Source organism: Melospiza melodia, chromosome 3 (genome assembly GCF_035770615.1).
Source record: "Melospiza melodia melodia isolate bMelMel2 chromosome 3, bMelMel2.pri, whole genome shotgun sequence".
Lineage (NCBI taxonomy): Eukaryota > Metazoa > Chordata > Aves > Passeriformes > Passerellidae > Melospiza > Melospiza melodia.
The window spans coordinates 64,917,287-64,940,493 of NC_086196.1; the positions used below are offsets into that span (position 1 = coordinate 64,917,287).

The window sequence follows — 23,207 nt, forward strand, 5'->3', positions numbered from 1 at the left end:
AGTGCTAACATAGTCCATATGTCTGACTAGTGAAGGTTGAGTGAAAAGTATGAAAGTTCTAGTGAAAGTCCATTTTTCCTGATCCTTTTGGTAAATTGCAGGATTCCATTATAGTGACGATAATTCACAGTTATTCCAGTCGGAGCACTGATCCCTAGTGAAGCTGGGATGAAGGTAAAACGCATGGAATTTGTTCTCTATAGGTGCTGCTTTTCATGCTGAGCAAAAGCTCAGTATTTATAATTTGCTCTCCTGTAGTATTTGCCATCTTTCCGCCCCTCTCTTAAGACTGCAATTCCCGCCTCATATTTTCTTTTTAAACTCTCTCTCATTTTAATACACATTTTGTATTTTCTTTCAATAAATGCTGTCACGCAGCTCTTCTACTTCCTTTATTGAGAAAACACTCATACGATGGTGGAAAAAAATTGAGAGGGAGGGAGAAACAGAGAAAGGAAACAGAAATCATAAGCAAAGAGTTCACACCGATTATTGAAATAGTCAGTGTTCCCTCGGGCTGCGAAAAAGGGAAAGGCACTTTTACAGTGTCTTGGAATATTTTTCTTCTGCACAATTCTGACTTTTCAGCACATATGCATTCTACAGCAAGAGAAGGAAAGAAAACAAAAAGGACTCAGAGATTTTACAGTAAGTTTTTTCATTATCTTTCATAGTGACACTTGCTAGTAAAAAGTCCCAGGGAATATTAATGTTGAGTTTTTTAAGCTATAATTTTAAATGCTCTTTGTGTAAAATTATTTAGCAAGCACATTATTTAGTACTAATATTTTCTCCTCCTCTGCAAAAAATTTTGTAACTTAAGTCACAGTGACACTTTAAATGTAAAGTCATTTCAATATTTAGTACCATGTTATTACTAGTGGAAAATATTTATGTATTTTTAGAAGACTTCAGTGAGCCTCAGGTCTGCTCTTCAGTGAGGTATTTAAAGACAGAAAAGAAAGAAATAAAGACAGTGAAAGATTCCAGTCAAGAGCTTCTGTACAGTCAGGAGGGACTTCATGCTAATTTGGAGCGCTTCGCTGTCCTGAAACACCAATTATAATCAGACAACTGCAATATTTTAAGAAATTCTGCCTATCAAAGACTGCTTTTTATTTTTTTTAATTACTCAAATTCAGATTAAATTGAAATCAGTCTTAGGATTCATATTTGTTTCACTAGCCCTTGAATAATGTCAAAACAATTCACTAGCAAAAGCTCTTTCAGATTTCAGAGAACACAAAGGGCTGGTGCCATTGCAGTGGTGGCTGCAGAGGCGATCTGTGGACAATTGGCAGGGCAGAATCAGGTCCAAAGATGCAGAGGGGAAGGATGCAGCATTTTTCTCCTCCACAGCAAGGTATTGGGTACCGTTTGAAAAATTGATTGTATTACTCTAACAGACTAAAAGTATGCCATTTAAAATGTTATTCAGTATTAAGGTATCAGTAGCATTAAATTCCTGGGTTCCCTTTACCAAAACAAACTGCAAAGGCTTCACCATACGATTGCCAAATGACTACTTGAATTTGCAGTTGTAGCATATTTCTCCTCTAAAACTGCTACCAATCTTCCAAATACAAGCGATAACTACATATGGACATGTTTAGCAAATCAGAAAGACTAGACTGATTGCTGGGAAATGTTTTGTTTCCAATTATTTGCTCTGTAAAATCTAGAATCCCAGATAAACAGAGTAGCGAAATCCCAGTGGTTTATCTGTAAGTATACAGTGACTTAGAAATGCTATTAAAATTGCTTGTTTTGAAAACCCCTAGCAGAGAAAGCCGAAAGCAAAAATCTCTTCATATTGATCTACTTCAGGGATGCATTTAAGCATTTCAGGGTGGAGTGCCATGGTCAGTAAAGTATTTAGGGCGGCTTCCATCTTTACCCTACATTTTACCTTGGTTTCTTTTATCCTCTTTCCTACTAAATGAAACTGATTTTTTGTCCTGCCTATGTACCTTTCTCATGTCCAATACATATGGAACTTGCTAAATCAGCTCCTGACATGCCAGCCAATTCTAACAGGGGAGGCTGAGAGATACACCATTACTTCTTATTTCTAATGTGTTTCTTAATTTGAAACTTGTCATTTTCTGTTGTGAGGCTGACTCAGCAGTAAGTTTATTTCCAGAATTACTAAAACAACTTTCCCCTCGGAGCAGCAAGGGACCCATGACTCACTGGTAGAGAACAGAGAAACAGAAAGAGGCCTTTTTCCATCTTTTAATATTAAAAAATGAACCAGAAGGAGTTCATAAAACAGTCCTAGGGAATTTCTGTGACATAAAAAAGTAGCAGTAGATCTCATTTCACAGACAGATTGAACACAACCATATTAATTTGAGTTGCATCTTAAATATATAGCTTGCATTATTTTACACATTGCAAAACAAGATTTAGAGGGATCACTTTTGATTTGCTTATACCTACTTCACATATGTCAGAATCAAGCACTTTTTCAGATAGATGGTTTTTTACTCATATGCTGCAGTAAAGTGGCATTTTGTACCTGTAAACTTTCTTTTGGTTTCCAGCATTTAATGACTGCACTTTCCCATCCCCAAGATTTTGGCATCATTCATGTGCTATGTACAGGGTGCAGAGATTAGAAAAAACAAGAGCATAATTTAATTCAGAAGGATATTTTTCAGGGGGGTGCTTTTCCATCTTTTGCTGAAAATAGAATATCTCCCTCTCCATCGTCATCAACAACATTTTAGTAAAGGGCAGCAGAATGCATGTTTCTCTTCAGCTAATAAATCAGCACAAGGGCTTTGCTAAGATAGTTGTACATTGATCAGCTTTTGTGCAGATTTGAAGAGGTATAAGCACATACACAAATAGTTTGTATGCATAAAAGCAAATGTGTAAGCTGTCTTTAAAAAGGACTGTGCGTTTCCTGCTATTGTGGTTCTCAGATAAGAATTTTCTAGTCACCTCAAAGCGTTTCTGAACCTAGGAGAAATCTGGAAAGAGACTGTCTCTCTTGATGAGAATAAAATTCTCTGGAACATCAACTGCTTCAGCAACTTTTCATAGGAAAACAGAAACTGCTATTCTGAGCCAGAGGAAGGAGACAGACTTTGCTAATGCTTTTAGATATCACCAGCATCTCTCATATATGATACCCTGACTACAATGATGGATCAGCTTCTTATTCCATGTCCATTTTAAAGCTACTGGAGCTCTCTGACCTCTGTGGCATGGCACACTGAGGACAAAAGCTCTCCTTGAGCTCATATTGGAGTGAAGGGTTTGGAGTGCATGGTTTCACTCTCAGATCACACTTTGTTCTTGCCTGGGAGGTTCCAGAGAAGTGGCTGCTCTCAGGACTGGCCCGTTCAGTATGCACATGAAGCGCCTCAGCAACCTGGAATGTGAAAAAGAGCTGTATGATCCTTGTCATCCTCTCCTCCAACTTACCTTCTCCTTGCAGGGTGCAGCTGGAGACACAAGAGGCTGAAGGTAGAGGAGAGAAAACCCACTGACCAGTTCTGAGCTTCACAACACCCCCTTATTTGACATCTCTTCTCCCTGACTCCTTGCAGATTGTTACTCTGCTTATACTCCAAGTGCATCTGAACACCCAAACAGTGGTCCCACACAGTAACATTTAAATTTTTCTGTTGGCAGATATGAAAATTCTAGATTTTTGGGAGACCAAAAGCATCCTCTTAGTCTGTGCAGTTGCTCCTCACTAGGACTGTGGTCCCTATTCTTCAGTGACCTAATGAATATCATCCCAATTGGAGGTCTGGGGTTCCATACCAAACCTGCTTTAAGCAATTTTCCCAAGCTACCCTCTGATTTTTTTCAGCCTGCATTAACAAGAGCTTTGTCATTATGTTCCATAGTACCACTCAGCTGGAATGTTTCCAAATTTAGCAGCTCAGGCCCTCAATCTGAAAAGACCTTCATATCCCTATATCTTCACATTCAAAACAAAATGTAGGCTTCAACTTTGTTTTTGCCATTAACATGTTATGTGATGTAAGGCAAAATATTGAATCCCACCATAGGATTGTTAGGGTTTTTTTACTTTCCTACTCCAGTTTTATGTTACTAAGCTTGTAAGATTTTAGTGTCAGGAAAGAGTTTTACTGGGCATACGCAGAAAAGAAAATGTTCCGAATTGCAACACATACTATTATAACTTGAATAAAAATCCATCACTGTGTCCATTCCCTGCATGTTTATCAACTGCACATTTTCCACACAGATTTTTATATTATACATTCACACAGTGTCCTTTGCCGCCACCTTTCCATTTTGACAGTGTTTATACACTTAAACAATACATTCAGAAAAAAGTTGAAAAATAGAACAGTTAGATGTTCGCTGTTATCCCAGGGTATTGTGTTCGTTTTCTAGTAAGTGCCTCTAGTGCACTGGGGTCCCTAATCAATGTAAATATTGTTTAAGATGAACCTTGCAGTGGGCATACCATGGAGCCAGACCACCAGCAGAGCATTAAGCAGGGACAGATGTGAATGGCAGGATAAAAATGAAGACATTCCTGAAGTGTAAGTATGTTACTTGTATCTGTTTATAGGAAATGGTAACGGAAAAAAACAAAACCAAAATTTCTGGAAAATAAGAATGTGTGAGTTAAAATCATTAAATCATTGTGTTGAGACTTTTTCTTTTTTTTTTTTTTTCTAAAATAGCAAACTGAAAATATGTGATATTCTGGTATCTTGAGCTATTAATATCTTCTAGCTTTAATCTCACATGGATGTTTTTAATTAATTTACAAAGGTATAATCATTTTGGTGATTATCTGTACTGCACAAAATGCATGGTTTTATTTTATGCACATGGCTTTCTCTCAGAAGTAGTATCTTTTATAAGATTAGAGGACCTAATTAGGATAACAGACAAAGAGTTTCATGCTGTCTCAAGCAGTCATTCAAGGAGAAGCAATGAGAGAGAGAAACCTCCTCTTGTAATTTATGAAGATCATCTGATTCCTACTTCTTGCTTAGTAGTAGATTCATGTTCATTAATTCACTAGCTGTCAATTTCCATGAGCAATTATACAGCAGATTTCCTACTGATATTTAAACACATTTGTTCCTTGTTGGCTTTGTAGTCAGGCTGTTCTCTATGCTGCCTGATTTAGAGATTATTGGTGACATTTGTGGAGCGCATACCACGCTGACTATTCATGGTACTGGTACACGTGCTGCCTGTCCCTGCAAGGGCAGTGATGGTGGCAGTGCCTACTGCTCTGGAGCTGGTAATGGCACAGGCTGACCTGTGTGGGGCAGGAAGGGCAGGTGGGCAGGATGGGGATCCCTTTTGGTTAAGTAGGCAGGGTTGGGGATCCCCACTGGAGGAGGGCAGGGCCAGGGAGAGCAGCCTCCTAGGGAAAGAAGAGAGGGGAGACCACTCAGATGATGTGGTGATGTGACCAAAACATATTTTCAGAGTGCTCTGTTCTCAACAGCATCCAGAGCTGGAAGTTCTCAGTCCTTACCTGCCACAGAGGGTTGAAGCATCCCCTATTAAGAGAGAGTGTCTTAAAAGTCCTTGGCCCAAAAGCTGGAGCTTTGATCTTTATAAAGGTGAATGCAACAGATGAGTTTAAAGCAAGCCACAGTGTTTAATAGCAGGGTGGGTATCAGTCATTACTGCTGAGTCCTTAGGAGGAGTCTTATTTAGCTTCAATATTGATTTCTTGATGAGTGATGGCAGAGAATCTGGTGGAACTAGCAGATTGGATTACTGTCTAAGCCAACAATGATTTAGAACCGAGTTGATTAACCAGGACGGTTTGGGATAGGTCAATGGAATTTATAATTAATTGTTTTCCATTTTGTAGCAAAATCAACTACAATACCAGCCTTCTAAAATGTGATTAGCACAAACACTATTGTTGTTTGACACAGTTTATCAGATATAATTATTTCCATATGAGATCTACAATTTTGCTTTTTTACATTCTTGATTGCATAATTGAAAGCAGCAGCTTTATCTTTCTTCTACCTTTAGTGGAAGTCATTCAATAAATAGTAGATTAGAAATGTCTGCTGCAAAACACACTGCATTTCACTGGCTCTTGCCAATGCACCTTCAGTTTTAAGAAAACAACTGAAAGTTTGCAGAGTGCATGTCAATATTGAAAGAACCGTATAGGCTACAGAAAAATCAATTTATGCCTGAGTTATGCTGTGTTCTGTATCGCCCTGCTAGGTGTTTATTCGTGTGAAGTAGAGTTTAATATTAAGAGAAGTCACTGTACTAAAAGGAAAAATATGTTTACTGTTCTCAGAATTTATCTTGCATTTGCCCAAAATCCTACACTAACGTGGGTTGTTCTACCAAAATTTAGAGAAAGAAGGACTGAACCCAAAAAATGGCTCACTGTTAGAAAAAACACCTTGTTCCTGAAAAATGTATACTTGTGATTGACAATATGCATGTGAATATTTCCATGACTATGGAGGATATTGATTGTTCCCTGTGGGACTACTCATGTGTATAAATGCTTGAAGGATCAAGTTCTAATTTTGCTCAATATCAGAGCTAATTGCTGTAGATACTATTGACAAAAAATGAAGGTTGTCTCCTAGCTGTGGTTGTTGAAGATGTTCCATGAATGTTTTTCATGGGGTGATATATTACACGTTCTCTTTTTTAAAACTGTCCAAATACAGTCAGTGACTATTTATACAATTAAATTTAACAACTATGAAATATGTGTTACAGTGCCAGTTTGAAACATATTCCTAATAGCTGGTTTTATATATGATGGACCACCAGGAAGCTGTCATCAGAATAATACTGTGCCTTTTTATACATTCCCTAGGTCTCTTTTTTACTTAATAGACTGTTTAATAATACTGTAGTCAAAACTGAACAATAGAGATTAATGATTTGATGTACAAATACTTCAAGGTAAAAATTAAACATTAATAACATTCCAGCTGGTGATAAAGTATGGAAGCCTCTCAAGCACATAAAGAAGAGTTTCAAGAGCTGTTTTAGAAAATCAACACACATAGAGAACATGGGAAAGGAGAGTGTTGTGTAACACCTCACCAGGCAAGCTTTACCTTTTCATGGGAAAGGTACTATAGAGACCACACAAACATCAGGAAAAAACCCCCACAACCCGAAACAAAACAAAAACCCCAGACCTGTTTTTTCAAACAGAAAAAACAGTTCTTCAGAGCTAAGAGAGATTCAAAAGTGATCTAACTGTAAAATAATAAATATGAGGGGAAAATTTACTTATTTTTTCCCAGTGTTACATAAGAAAATTTCTGTTTTGCAGACACTGCATGAAACAGCAATGTCCTATTTTTCCTTAATGCTCTTGATTTACTGGGCTCATAAAATGTAATACCAGAAGCTCTTCTTAATATGGACTCATTCTACTGCTAATGCACACAGGCTGTTTTTTGTCTTAGTGTCAATTCAAGAGAACTTCACTTGATGTGTTTGTAAAACAGTAGAAATGTTGCCTGCAAAAGGGAAAAATAGCCATGTGAGTTTACAGCATCTGTTGCTAGATTAACAGCTCTCAGCTTGCGTTCCTTGTTTCAGGGTGACCCTTGGAAAACACATTCACAAGGAAGGAACAGGGAACCAGAGAAAGTCCATTGCAAATGGATCCCTGTGCAGGTGTGGGGAAAGTTCCAGGTCCTACAGAACTGCTGTTACTGCTGTTTTCAGCATCAGCCAAAGCTTAATTTCTCCTCTGTGACCAACTGCTCTGGCTCAGTGGGCATAAGCACACACCAGTCCAGCAGCCAGCCTGTGTCCTACACCATTCCTGGGCTTTGTCACGCAGCACTGCCCAAAGATGGTCCCCACTGGGCATGGACACCCTGAAACACAGCTAAGCACATTCCCATTCTCAGGAATCGACAGCAAATCCACTGAGTTCCTTGGAGATGGAAACGGCTCTCACTGTGGCTTTTGGCTTTCCAGCCACTTCCAGTAGGCAGCACGGGTACTGTGGCAGCAGAAGCCAGCTGATACACTAAACCATGCTAAAGTAGTGTTTAGAGAAATGGTAATTACTAACATCCTTTCTCAGTCAAGCCGACACTAACCAGGCCTACTGCTAGGTGTGTGTATATACACACTCACACTCAATAGATAAATAGATACGTGCATATACTCCAGGAAAAATATCTCTCTGGAAGGTGACAAGGTCTCACTTTAAATCAAGTACCTGACACTAATAAAAACAATGTATTCAGCCAGAAGATCTCGCACACCGACTGGCTACAAGGTAAGTCAGTATGAAGCAACCCTTTCTTTTCTGCCCTCTCAGTTGCTTTTTTCTGTATCATGAGTGTTCTTTGAATCTTCACAAGTGTTTGTAAACAGACACTTTAAAATAGAAGCTTTTTTTCCTTTATTTTTTTTCTTTAAATTAATTTTATCAAAAGAAATTTGGCCGTAGTTTCATATATTCCATGGTTTTAAAATTACCCAAAATACTGACAACTTTACTTTAAGACTCTCTATCTTCCTCCCTTCTCATAAGGGATTTTGCTATTCAAACTGTTTTGTCTGATTTCTTTTTAAATAATTACAGGTGGGAGGTAAAGCTGTCAAAGTATCCACAAGAATTAGGAGACCACTGAAGTGATTAAGGTGTCAAAGCTCCTTTTGCAGAGAGAAAAAGGCTCATTAACTGTTTAGATGTTTGAAAAATTTTATATAATGATCCTACCTAATAAATTTCCTGTTATTTCTGAAAGATTATCAATCAAATCAGCAAATAATTTACTATCTCTTAGTAGTGGACAAATGTTAAAATACTACTTGATGACTTGTTGAAGTAATCAAATAGGAATTAGGAAACAAACATCTTGCTAGGCCATCTTATTGCTTACAGCTATTTGTTGTTATTCTTGTTGGTAGAAAAACCAAGTACTGGCAATTAATATGAATCATGCACAAACAGCTTGTTGATACCTAACCTAGAAATATCTTCAATAGAATTATGTAGCTAATATTTGTTGTTTTTTTCTGGTAGCATTTGTTTGAATATTGATTTCTGGAGAGGAAAAACAGTGAATGATTTTACAGAGACAGAATTATTTAAAGAACCATATATGACTGTATATTTCTTGTTTTCTGTGAACTTGATTTCACTCTCACTCAAAATTCAATCCTGTAGGACACTGAACAGCCAATCTTCATTTCAGCAAAATACTTTTATGCAGATTTCACTTTAATCCTATCCATTTTACTGAAACCACACATACCAATGTTGGAGAGAAATTCAGCAAAGCTACACATTAAAAATAAGAAACTGAGTATTCACTGCAATTTGCTCAGAGAAGATTAAGACCTCTGCTTAATAATTAGCAACTGAATTAACAGTTCAAAAGGCAGTTTAAAAAGAACTAGGAAGTTTTTCCCTCGCATCTTTCTTTGGATTTTTCTTTGTGTTTCCAGAAACATTTTTAGGATCTATTCCTGCAAATATTTTTCTACATGAGTAATTTAATTCCTCTGATAAATGCTATTGAATTCACAAGGGCTAGATTCAAAAGCAAAGTTACTTATCTGGGCAAATGCATCTAGGATGGGACTGTTAGGCAGCTCCCTATGACAGTAGAGAAGAGAAAAATAGCCTTAGCCTGTGGGACTAAGGCCTGGAGGATTGGGCCCACAGCCAGTGACATTATAGTATTTTTTTTTAATAAGGAGGAAAACCCACGCATGAGTGAAACCATATGGAAAACCGAGTTAAGGTGAGGAGGTTTTAAGTAATGCTTATTTATCATTTTGAAAGAGAAAAAAAATCCTGTTCCTGCCTATTGCATTTTATACTTTAAATGTAGGGACTGATCCTTTTGCCAAAATTCCTCTCCTTGTTGGGAGGAAAGTTATCTGCTTAGGCTGCAGCAGGATCGGGCCCTGAAAAGTCGTTACAAGCTTGTTGGCAAAGCTTGCCCCCTTCCACCCCTCTCCTGTTCTCTGTTTTTCCTATCCCTACACAGGAAGAAAATTAAAAGTTAAGCTAAAATACATTAACTAATATCAGTTTATTAATTGGAGAATTCAGCTTATCCTTTTTGCCGTTCATCTGAAATTAATTAAGTGTGTAGAATTACAAGGTGGGTGTACCACAGGCAGCAGTCCAGGCTCAAGTTAATCAAAAGAGCACATGTTGAATGCATACAATTTAGTTAAGGTTAATCCAGTGAAGATGATCCCTCGCTGGTCCTAATTACTCTAGGTGATATATTGTGGAAGGGGAAAATAGGAAGGAAGGGAAATTTTGTCCTGCTGGCCTACCAGGATTTTCTAATTAAATTTAGTAGGCTATGCACAGGAGCAAATAGTTTCAATTTGAAGAGAAGACCACACTCCAAGGGTGCTTGTCTGAAACTAATATAAGGAACTTTGAGCTAACAGAGTTAGGCATCACACCTTAAAAATATTAAAGTTAAAGCTGGTCCTAGTGCCTTTACAAGTTTCCAAGATACTGGAAGCACTGTGTCTCTCTGAGCACTTCAGACCTGTTGTATGTACATTTTTTGCTGCTGTAATTGTGATGTTTCTATTTAACTCTTGAGCAAAGGTAACCACACACTAAACCAGGCCCACTCTGTTACTTCACTACCCTCTCCCGAGGAGCACAAGGCAGTAGGACAGAGCTAATTTGCAAATCAAAATATGTTGGTTTTGTATTAACAAAAGTCTTTTCATTTAATCTTTTTTTTATTATGTCAAATAAAGGTGATTTTAGGACTCTGACTTCATGTTCTATGTTCATTACCTTGTTAGGTTACTTTTTCTCCACATTTGTCCTTTGATTGAGTTTTCAAGGAATCTTATGAAAAGCTTTTTTTTTCCTCTAGGTATATGCATATAAAATTTGTCAAATAATTTGACCTATTTTTCAGGTTGGTGATATATCTCTGCTCAAGTGGAGGTATCTGTTTCTGATTTATTAACATTTGATCCCCTGGTTTCCTGCCATTGATCAAGACTAATACTCAGCTCAGCTGATGAGTTTTATATGAAATCTGATATTGCAGGAAGAAAGAAAAGTTAGTTCCATTTTTAATAGTTTTCTATTTCAAGAATTTTCCAGGACCACAACATGCACACGAGACACCTAACAATATTGGGCAGAATGTGTTATACACACATACATATATATACACACACATACCGTTTCCCTGGGATAAAAATTTTTGGAAGTAAAACAAGTATTTATCAATAGAACAGATGTTTGCTTGGTGTCATTCACATCCTGTAAACTGTATATACATTTACACCCTACCGCCAAAACATGGTTTCACCCTACTACTGACCGTCTGTCTGCCATTCAATCTCTAGTTAAGTCACGGTCAATAAGGTCAACTCTTTGGCAACATCTGTATTTGATCAGTTCACACAAAATAGGAGCCTTCCTAATGCCTGACTACCCTGAAGTATTTTAAGAGGCAGCGTATTACAATAGTTGATTCACCGCTGCTGCAGACTCTGCACTTGGAAGATTTTTGCCTCCTCTGAGGAACTGAAATGTGAAGATTAAAATCCTTTCTAGCAAAATAAATCTCCGAAATGAGCAGGTTTAGCTGTGGAATAGCTTCTAGACTGACAAGAAGTGTTTAGCAGTTTCTCTTCCCGAGCCCCTGGTCTCTTGGTGTAGGGATTTCGGGTTGTGATATTTTATGTTTTAACCCTGTTCTGCACACGGATTATGTTTAAAGCATGTCTAGGTTGTTGCAAAGATGAGAAGTAAAGTCAGCGGAAAAAACTCTCTGCACTTTTACTTCAAAAACCAGCAGTGAGGATTAATGCAGCCAATTGTTTCCTGTTGGTGTTTCTGTGCTCGGCACAGGCAGTACTCCCAGCAAGTCAGTCTACTTTCTTCAAGATGAGTGAATGCAAATTCTTCCCTTAAAGAAAGCAAAATATTCTATGTGGAATCCTGGCCCCACTGAAGGTGATGGAAAATACTCTGGCAAAATTGAGTGAGACAGGATTTAACCTGATGTTACCACTGCATTATTTCAATGCTGTGAGCTATCTGAAAGTACAAGGTTAGAAATTTGATTCTAAGCACAGTCGGACTGGTGCCTCTTTATTGATGTTCCTGGTTTTAGAGCAAATGAGAATAAAATCTGGCCTGTGGGAATGGGATCATGGGATGTGTTCTCTTTTTTCTTTTTTCTTTTTCTTTCTTTCTTTTTTTTTTTTTTTTTTTTTTTTTTTTTAATGTTTGCTTTAGGAACAAAACATTTGACTCTTGGGAAAAGCAAAACCAGTGCCCTGTGATGCCTTCATGCATTATGAGACTTGGACCTGACTACAGATGATTATACACTGATAAATACTGCCACCAATGCTCCAGTTGTACTGCTGGTCTTCCCAGGCATGTTCAACACTGAGGAAAGCCTGAACACTGATGCTCTCTCTCTGCTGGGTATTGGAAAAACAGAATAGAGGAGCAAGAGTGCAGCAGCATCCCACCACCAGCCACAGGGTTGTCTTCAAAACAGGACGGGACTGAGTGGTACCATAGGCAAGAGGTAACTGGGAGCTTCTTGGGACTCATCTGATGAGAGGATGGCTTTTTAAAATATTTTTATGATGGAGATATTGTTCACAAAATATGGTGTTGAGAAATCAATGGTTTTGTTTGCACTTTTATTTCTAAAAGAATTGCTTTTTATTTACTTTCTGTCATGCTGAATTTTCAATGGGAATATTTGACTGAAAGCATAGCAAGGAGCATGTGAACTAATTCTGTGAACAGAATTGGGATAAAATTTGAAAGCACCTTGAGACAGTGAAATCAATGCATTACGTGAATCTATTTTCTTTGCAATTTTTGTTCTCTAAAGAGCCCTGGAAACCTTGGTGGAAGCTTGCCCTGAGTGCACATTCGATCTGGGAACTGTTCAGATACAGCAAAGTCAAAACCTTCTAAATATTGAGGATTCTAGAATTACTGATGTGAGCTGTGGACACAGAGGATATGCAGCAAAAAATGTAGTTCAGTTCTTATCCCTCCCTTCAGTACTACTTGTATAACATTCACAGATTTTTCTAGAACATGCTACAATATATTACATATACTTTAGGTTTGCCCACCCTGTCATTTTTTCCTGTAAAGCTGCCTTAATAGCTCTATTTTAAGAATACAATGTTACATCTGTTCTGAATTTCTTTATTAGGAGTAATTCTACCATGCCTATAACTTTCAGTAGCACAGCATTTTGATCCTTTAGAAGATGAGGGAGATGAAGCCTGAGATCCCCTTCAGATTAGTCAGAAAAAAAACCCCAAAGGCTTACAAATATTTCAGGATTGTCTCTCAGAGTAAGGAAAACACAGTTTTCTTAACTTAGACAGTGGATTCTTATTGAAATATAAATATTAAATTAAATCAAAATTGTAATGAAAACTGAGAGAAAGCCTAATGTCAAATAAGCTGCAGAAAAAGCAATTGTCAACTAAGCCAACAGCAATCTAGTTTAACTTCTCTAAAAGTGGTGTCCAGTCCTGGTAAGGTTCAGCTGGTTGCTGTCTCTGCAACTGATTGCTGCATCAGGCTCCATCCAGGCCTCAGGGGACATCACCTCCGAGCTGGGAATGTGTGGAAACCAGATGACTCATCACACAAGGGATCTCCTTTGCAAAATATCCTAAAACCAGTATAAATTCAGTCTAAGAAAATAAGGAACTTTTCACAGTGTAAAATGTGAATATTTGATTGAAGTATTGGCAGATGGTGTTTCTGAGGTCTCTTTCTTCAAGTATTTTTAAATGGGCCTGATGGATTGTTTAAAAACTGACTCTAAAGGCAAGAGATGTTGAAGAAATACTAATGGAAGTTGGGAAAGGTACAGTTTCACAACTTGTGTCATATGGAGGATATTTCCTGGGTGTCTTCAATGTTTTCAATAAAATACGGAGAGAGAAAAGGTGCTGGACAATTGCAATATCAAAGAAAGAAGCCACAGATAGTTCTACAATTCTATTTTTACAGTCTTCACTCTCAGAAGGAGCTGAGTGCATCAATGAAAACAGAGGTAATAAATGTAGTAGTGATTAAAGTGTAATAGTGTGATTTAAAATGTAGAGCTGGAAAATAACAACAGCATTCATGGGAAAATGTAACACAGTACACCCAGGGAAACGTAATTTGAAACACAGACATCCAAAGGGAGGGAGAATCCTAGAAAGCAGCAATGCTGAAGGAGACCTCAGGGTCAAATGAGACATGAATTTGCAATATGATCTAACAGCATGAGCAGGCAGTGCAGTTGTGCTGTACAGAGAGGGCCATATCTGGGAACGTGGAGGTCGCTCTCCTTCCTGCCACGGCTCTGACCACACCAGGAGCTGGGTCCCTGGTCATTGGGAAGGAATTGAAAACAAGGGAGAGTTAAGGAAGAAGGAGAACGTGGACTGACATGGAGTGTCTATGGGGAGAAATGCGATAAAAACACCCACACCTCACTTTCTTAAGGCTTCAGGCACCAAGCAAGTACCTTTGCGTTGGACCTAAATCAGCTGGGGGTGCCTGCGGTTTGCCTTGTCCCTGTGCTCAGAGCTGTCCTGATGTGGGCCACAAGGTGTCCTGCTGCCAGAGACACACAAGGTCAGGAGGTTTGGGCCTCACAGTGCTGGCAGCCTGCAGACCCCTGTCCTTGGGAGGCCTAGGCTGGGACATGCAGGAGCCGGGCCCACAGCACAACAGCGCAATGGCAGCTCCTGCTGCTGCCAGGGGGAGCTGAGCCTCCTGCCACACAGAAACATTGGGCTGAGGCCATGGGAACCCCACACACCTCTTGGGGACCTGCATGGCCCCAGCAGGAGCTGGCAGCTGTAAGAAGATCTGGGAGCAGGGAGCCCAAGGCTGGCCTGGGCGCCAGGGAGGAACCCCACTGCCAGGCCCCACGCCATGGCTGAGACACATTTCGCTGATGATCTGGTTACGCATCATGATTGTGGGGGCCAGAAACCAGAACCCAAGGCTGCTCCCTTCCACACTCCCCCAGTAATTGTTCTGGGAATAAATGGGCGACAAAATGTTCAAATTCTTGAGTGAGCATGCAAACCTGTACTGCTCAGGGCAGCTGTCTAAAATGGCTCCTCGGTTTGCAGCTGTTGATAAACATTTGGAGCCATATTCTCTGCTCTGGTTGAATGACTATAGTGAAAGGCTAGATTATTAAATCATGACTATGATTATGACTAAAGGCAGGTTGAGCTGGTTTTGGCTGGGATAGAGTTAATTTTCTTCACAGCAAGTATGGGACTGTGTTTTGGATTTGTGCTGGAAACAGTGTTGGTAATAGAGAGATGTTTTGGTTACTGCTGAGCAGAGTTTACACAGAGCCAAGGCCATTGCTGCTCCTCACAAAACCCACCAGAAAGGAGGCTGGAGGGACACAAGAAGCTGGGAGGGGACACCAGGACAGCTGACCCCAACTGACCAGAGGGACATTGCTTTCCATATAGCACATAAAGCTGGGGAAAGGAGAGGGAAGAGAGGGAACATTCAGAGTGATGGCACTTGTCTGTCCAAGTGACCATCATGCATGATAGAGCCCTACTCTCCTGAGGAGAGCTGCACACCTGCCTGCCAGTGGGAAGTGGTGCATGAATTCCTTGTTTTGCTTTGCTTGCATGCATGTCTTTTGCTTTACCTATTAAAGCATCTTTCTCCCAACCCGTGTTTTCTCAGTTTTAGTGTTTCAGTTCCCTCCTTCACCCTGCCATGGGGATGTGAGTGAGTGGCTGTGTGGGGCTTGGCTGCTCTCTGGGTTTAAACCATGACACAGGTGCCCTGGGAAAACATGCATGGAGAACTGCCACATCCTGCATGGAGAGCTACACTTATACCTCCTTTACTCTGCAGTGCCTCTGGAGTGTCTCTCCAGGCACTTTTTGGTCTCCTAGTGGCGCTCAGAGAAATCTTCTGACTCCAGCTGGTCTTCCTAGATTGCTGCAGCAGCAGCAGCTCTGTTATGTCTTGTCTCATTGCCTTCCTGCAGACAGGCTGGGGAGAGACACAGCACACACTCCCTGGGAGCCACAAATATGGCTTGGAAGCTCAGGATGAGCAACAGGGTACTGTCATGAGGGCCAGGCCATGGTTCTTGACATCCTGCATGGGGGAAAAAAAACCAGTTCTCAAATATATGAGGATTTTTTGTGTGTGTTACTGGAAGTTTTAAAATGTCTGTTTTTCAAAATCATTCCATCAAGGAACTTAACTAGAATAAAGCCATTCAGTATTTTTATTCTAGTCTTCTTGCTTTATGGTATCTCTATCAGTAACAGACATTTGGCTATTATGCAGAAAAAATTCAATTCAACTGAGAAAGCTATTTGCTAACTAAAGCTGGTGTATGAAATTGCAAATGATGGTTTATAAAGTCAAAAATCCTTTTCTTCAATATGACCACAGAAGTCTGAAATGTAAGCTTAGACATGTATAATATAAATTCCTAATAGTATCTATCAAAAACTTGATGAGTGGCTGTTTGCATACATGGAAGCATAAATAATATCCATCAGAAACCACCATCTGAGTTTGACAGAATTCCAAAGGAGGCTACATATTTTAGGTCACTGAAGTCTGGTGAAGGGAATTAATTGTGGACTGACTTCCATTTTATTGCTGTTATTAAGAAAAATGTTAATGGTTCAGAGCCAAGTTGCAGTATGAAAAGATTTTTTATGTGCAGCCAAGTTATTAGGATGGTGAAATAATATTCTGTCCAGTAGATGGCCAATTATCTGTTAACACAAACTGAAAAAAAGCTAGAAAGCTCTTTGCACTGCCTTGCCTTGCCTTGTCTTCCCTCCCCTTCCCTTTCCAAACAATATCTTGTGCCAGGTTCTTCATCCAGCAAAATGTGTTCATGTACAACACTGGGTGTGACCAACAGCATCATTTGGCAAAAGCTCTGTAAAATACTCTATTTCTCCACTTACTCCATGTTTCTCCAAGCGCTTAAGGAAAAGTTAATTAGGTGATTGTGCATCAACTTCAATATTTTGAATGCTGCTTTTCCAGTTCATGTGATTTTTATCTAGAGAATATAATAGCTACTAGACAGGAGATGAATGGCCAGCATTATCAGTTTCTACACAAGTGCTATATCCTATGATTGTCTGACAAATTTAATTAGGATAATTCACCAGAAGAATAATTAAAAACCCCAAATAGTCTGCACTAGGTCCACCAGTTTTAATCTCTACCTTAGAGATCAGATTTCATTCTGTCAAGCAACAGTATTTAACTAAATTAAAAGAAATCCCACTCCATTACTGCTGAACTGAAGAAACTTTAGCCCAGTTTATTTTTCTGCTGTACAGGCAGTAAGTCCTAACTCAGCTGTGCAATGGTTGTTGTGGAAAGCAGTGCCCAAAAACTCTTCAAACAACATTTTGCACTGAATTGGAGCAGCTGAAGGGCAATGGAGAAAAAGAAATAACAAGGGAGAAAAAAGAAATAAGAGGATTGCAGGCACCATGTCTCTCAAGGGCTGTGCAAACACAAGCCTTTTGCCCCCAGAAATGATTTAAAGACATAAATGAATGCTGCCTCAAGAAATGGTGTCACTGGTAGCTCTTTTGTTTGCCTTTCCCCTAAGACATAGATCTGAAGAGTAAATGATTATTTTGGCTCAGTCCTCTGTGCAGGCAGGACTGAGTCTTGCCCCACTATGTCATGGGCACTTTGGGTCAGTCTGTCTGTCTTGAGGGCTCTTTTTTGAGGGCTTGAGGTTTGGGCTGAATGTTATGTATCATTGTGCACCAAAGAGTGTGGTGGAAAAAGTAACATCTCTCTAATGCCAGACAGAAACATAACATTAATCAAGGACAGCCTCTTTCTAATCTTTTTCCACCTTTCATAAAATAGGAATAGGATTTCCACCATATTTTTGGTGATACAAAGGTTATTTCCCTAATATTTGCAAAGGGCTTTTTGGGCCTCATTTAGAAAGTTTTTGGAGATGCTGGAGTTGTTTTACTTCAAGTCTGTGTTTGCAAGCTAGTGTACTTTTTCTTCTTTCTGGTATCATCCTAGACACCAACAGTATGTCAAGAAAAACAACCCTGAAATGTTTTAAACTAAAAATCTTGTGAACTTTGAGCTGCTGACATGACTTCCAAGGCTCAAACTACCAAAACAGGGGTTTTAATATATTTCCTTATGATATAGATTTTTATTTTCACATCTACTGATGTTAAGTCACTGCAATGAACACCTTGTTGTCCTTGAAGCACAACTCAAGCAGACCACTCTGGGGTTGTGAATGCCCCTTTCCTCCACATCCAGCTTGCTCCAACACCCTCATTGCAAGGGATGGGAATGGTGCTCCCTGCTCCAGCCTTGCTTTGGCCTCTGGAGAGGAGCCTCCCTTCAGGCACGAGTTCAATACCTTTTCTCCACCAAAGGACCAGACTTCAGTTCCAAGCCCCTTTACAAAGAGGAGCCTGTATTTTTATTTAGAATATAATGCTGGAAAGCCATCTCTGAAGTGAAGGGCTTTGTGAGAAGCACGTGGTCAGACCAGATCAGGAGCAAAAGCCAAATACACTGTGCAGTGAGGCCAAGGGTTGGGTTTGAAGCTAGATTCTGATTAGCTCACCGAGGGATAAGACACTTGCATGTTTTTAAAGATAACTCCTCAAATGCTTTGCTAGGACTTCTGAACCTTTTCCACACTCCAAGGCATTTTACAACAAACAGGTATTTGTTTTCTTCCTTCCTACCAGCCACAGGCAGAGGGGAGTTTGCCAAAACCTGTTAGAGCCCTGATGGGTGACTGCTGTTCAATGTGAATTACAGCAACAGACGCCTGTTTGCCAGGGCAATTGTGCAAGGAGAGAGCCTGTCTCTACAGCCAATGTGGAAATGTAAGGACTTTCAAATTTTCTGTTGTTGCTTTTGAACTTTGTTCCTTGGTATTTTGCAGTCATTGTTTTAACTTCAGCAGGGGACCGGCCCCTTTTCTAAAATCTTGGTGTCAGTATTAGATGGTAGAAGATGAGATCGTTAGAGGTACTGTTGCAGGATCAATAACTGGACTTAATCAAATATTAGAAAAACTTTAAGTCAAGACTGAATAGGCTGCCTCAGTTGTTTTTGTCTTCCTAGCCTGTTTTCCTTTTATTCACTTTTCATACTGAAGTTCTTTCCTGTGCAAATCCTTCCCTTTAATTGTTTAAAGCATTTCATTTATTTGGGTTTTTTTCCCTTTACTTCAGTTCAGGAAACATTGCAGCTCTTGATAGACTGTTTTTTCTTCCTCCATAGGTTTCTTTTGAATATCAGGAGGAAAATAATATCTTGTTCTCCTGGTATATTCTGAAAGTACTGACTTTTCAGAGATTACTTAAGATATGTGTTTTAATAATAGGATCAGAAGAGGCAGCTGCCTAATGACTAGAATTTGTGGTTTTACCTGAAAGTATTGCTCTCTCTAAAATCTCTTTAATAGCATGCTAAATGATAAAAACATTAATTAGATAAATGGACATTAATCCTCCAGCTATGTGTAATGCACCCTTTGATGTAGCCTGCTTAGGAGCTTTAGGTCTGCCTGGCATTTCCTTTTCCCCAAGTATATTATTTTTTCAATAATTCAAACAGGTATTTTACTGTGTTTCTTCAGTGTTGCTGTGGAAGAACAAGGTTCTAGTTGAGTGGAAGTTGCTAAGAGAGCCAGTTTCCAGGGCATGAAACCCTTTCATTTGAGGGGGCAAAGGTCGACTCAACAAGAAGTTGAGTCATGCCAAAAGCAGGACAAGTGTGTCCCCTGGGAGAGAGCCAGCAAGACCATCCCATAGAGGAATTCCCTGCCTGAGGAGGGTGTTTCAGTCTGGAGAGCCTACTGTGTTTTCTGAATCAATGCTAGACTTTGACAAGTGTGGAAATAGTTGTTAAGTCATCTTAGAATCATAAGGCAGTTCATATGCAGCTTCTGGACTTTCTAGCGCATGTTCTCTAATTTAAACCAGGGAAACTTGCAATGCTAATTACAACAACATGTCATTACTGTAATTTTTCAGATGTCTCCAATCAATAACAGTATTAGAGGTCACACAGATTTCAGTGCGTGTATTTTGCAAGTATTCATATTTTTCCTTGGTTGTAGCATTAAAGAAAGCATGTGTGCAGTGCTTAGCACAGGATTGTTAGATAATCTGGAGAAAAAGAGGAAGAGTAAAATTTATGGGATTTGTCTTAATAAAAAGTTTTGCAGGGTTTCTATTTGCTCACCTGGTGCTACTTTGCCTTCAACCTGTCAGCATCATCTGAAAGGAAGTTCATAAAGCATGCATGCATACATGTGACTGCATGGGTATGTGTGATCAGGAGAAAGGGAACACAAAGGTGATATGCTTCTTCAGGCTGCATCCTCCAAAGAGCATATATTAAAAAAGAAAAAAGGTTTCAGAAATTTCACCCACTTTTTTCTAATGAGCAAGATAAGTATATTATGAAAAAGCAATAAACTGTCAAGCTATGTATTATTTTTACAACCTTTACACTGAATTAGCACTTGATTTACTCGATTATTCAAAGATGAACAAAAAACCCCTCCATGCAATGTAGGCTGTGGCAGTATGTTTTTTACAAAGGTGTTGCAAGGGTTTTAAGAAGCGCTGACTGCAGATTGCAGATGTGATTTGTGGTTGTGGGTGCAAGGTGTGTATTCACAGATGATGTGGGCAGCTGATTATACTTCTCATTTCCTACTGAGAGCAGTCTGCTTCCCTGGGACATACTTCTTTTGGCTCCTTGAGAGGTGTTGCTAGAGCAAAGACCTTTACAATACCCCAGAAACCTGGATCAGAGCTTGGTGAGAGGAAAATGCTGGTAGATAATCTTAGACCGTGACCTTGAGGTTTTATAGTATCTTGAGACATTTCATACAGCAACCAAGTGTTTGCAAGTTAATCTTTCAGACAGAAGTGTGAATCCTTGTCCTGCAGTTTGTGTGGCAGGACCTGTACTGCCTCAGTCTGGAGGTTTATCCAAATATGCCATGGAAACAGACTTAATAATGAGACATTTTTTGTCAAAACTCATTCTATCTCAAGTTTTCTCATCTCCTGATCAGCCATTAACCAACCATTTGTTATTAAAAGACTCTCCTCTTTTCATCCACACACCAACAATATCATCTAGTAACATTCAGCAGACTTGTAGCTGTAACCTGCCAGCGCGTTCCTGTTGTGTAATGCATTCAACACATTCCCAGCAGATTTTAATTTACTCTAGCAATGCCTAGATGAATTCACACACAGCACATTGTAATGCAAATGGAATGGTTAAAATAGATCACACATCTCTCTTCCATCTCAATTTCAGTCTAATGTATCATTGCAGCTTATTCTGTAAACTCTTGAAGCCATCTTCATTCAACTGTAAACTAAAGAGACTAGATGTCTATCAGACGAAACCAAAACACTTCTTGATTAATCACAACCTCTTGACCTAATGAGTGATAGCTGTGTTAAAAATGTTGTCATTATCTAAATGGAGTACCCAAACGTCCTGCAGATCCTAAGCAAATTGACTCTCTTCTATTTATAAACAACACTGGAAGATGAACTCCTGGGTTTATACTGGAAAAGGGACATCATTCATTTTTATCCAACATACCTGCTTTTAGTGATATTACCCACACACGCTGGTTCTAGAAAATCTTAACAACTGAAGTGGTTTATATGCTTTTAAGACTAATTTTGAAGTTTATGTGTACATTCATCACACCGGAGCTGGGTGCTCAATATCTACCTAAAATGCATAGTATTATTAATACATGTTAAAGTTCCTTCTCAGGCTTTCTGTTAGATACTAAACATCATTAGCACAAGATATGGAATTCTGGCTTTTCAGAGTTTGTATAAACGTTATTTGCTGCTGAGGGCATTTTTCCAACACGTAAAATGTGCATCTCTTTGTGTGCATGACAAAGTGATAAATCTTTGAAAAGCCCGTTTTATAGTTATATATTGCCAGTTTTTTGATTAATAAGCTGGTCACATGCAAGTAAAGATGCTGTTATAGAAAAAAAGTCAAATTATGTGCAGATTTTTTTTCCTGTTGCTTCTAAAATATTGGCTGTTTCTTTCTACATGTTGCTCCAATGAAGCCTTGAGAGGAAAGAGGCCTGGATTGCACATGTCCTTAATGATTTACAGTTCTTTTCTTCCAGCAGATGCCTATTTGTTATCATATTACTTTTAATTCCTAGCAGGTATAGTAGTTTTTATTCCTATTAAGTAAAAAAAAATAAATTCAAAAACACACAATAAATTAGCACACAACTAGTTCTTGTGCTGAAAATAAATACAAAGTCAGCCACAAGTTCCTTTTTTGGAAAATAATTGGAATTTAATGCAACTAAAAAATCCCTGTCAGCAAAACTAACAGCACAATCCATTCCACATTTGTAATTTATTGCTACTGTTCCCTGCAGGGTGAATGAAAATGACCAAACAGCAAAAGCCTTTCTCAGCCTGCATGGGCAGATGTGTTGAGGTGCACAGTGCTCCCAAGCAGTGCAGGTAGGTGTGCCACACCCCGCCTGTGGCTGCCATGGTTTGTTAGACCAACCCCAGGGGCAATCCTGCTCTACAGCCTGGGCTTGGGATCAGCTGTTTTTGGGAAGATGCTCCGCAGCAAGCTACAGCATCCTTCCTCCAGCCTCCATGAATGTGCAGCCCAGTCAGCTGGATTTAGGACCACGAGGATTTAGAGCCTCTCTCTCACCTGGCAGTGGATCTAGAGATTAACACCTCACTAAAAGCTTGCCCCACAGGATGCAGAAGGCTTTCCTATTTCTCCCTGATACTTTTCTTGCAAACTCAAGATTTGCACTAGGATTTTTTGCCACAGCTTGCCCTGAAGCTGCCTGTTGAGGCAATTATACACAAAGACAGAAGCCTCTTTTGAGCTGATGTTTTGTAGGATAAAACCTATGGTCCTCTAGGAAGAGACTGTATTCTTCAGTCTCCCATACCTGGCACTTAGATGTATGAAAATGCACCCATTAAATGGTCAGATCATGACCATTTAATCAAATTATCCACGTCACCATGCCAAAGTAATTTCTCCTTTTCAGTATTTTTTGCCTCACAGATCTCTAAATCCTGACAGATTTTTTTCAGCAAGGACTCTATGACACTACTGAGACTTCTCATGTGAATACAAAATAATACTGTAC

The 23,207-nt window shown here is 39.3% G+C and overlaps 1 long non-coding RNA gene across 2 annotated transcripts in view; it reads left to right on the forward strand.

Moving 5' to 3' along the window:
• Window positions 1–513: 513 nt before the first annotated feature.
• The window catches only part of LOC134416772 (uncharacterized), a 28,994-nt gene continuing 6,300 nt past the window's right edge, over window positions 514–23,207 (forward strand). Inside the window, exons 1-4 of one of the 2 annotated variants that reach the window (XR_010027381.1) lie at window positions 514–648; window positions 12,230–12,530; window positions 18,745–18,885; window positions 22,461–22,548. This is a non-coding gene — a long non-coding RNA (uncharacterized LOC134416772). Of the gene's footprint in view, window positions 649–7,894; window positions 8,258–12,229; window positions 12,531–18,744; window positions 18,886–22,460; window positions 22,549–23,207 lie in introns of those variants that run through there. The other variant, XR_010027380.1, reaches the window with a different exon arrangement.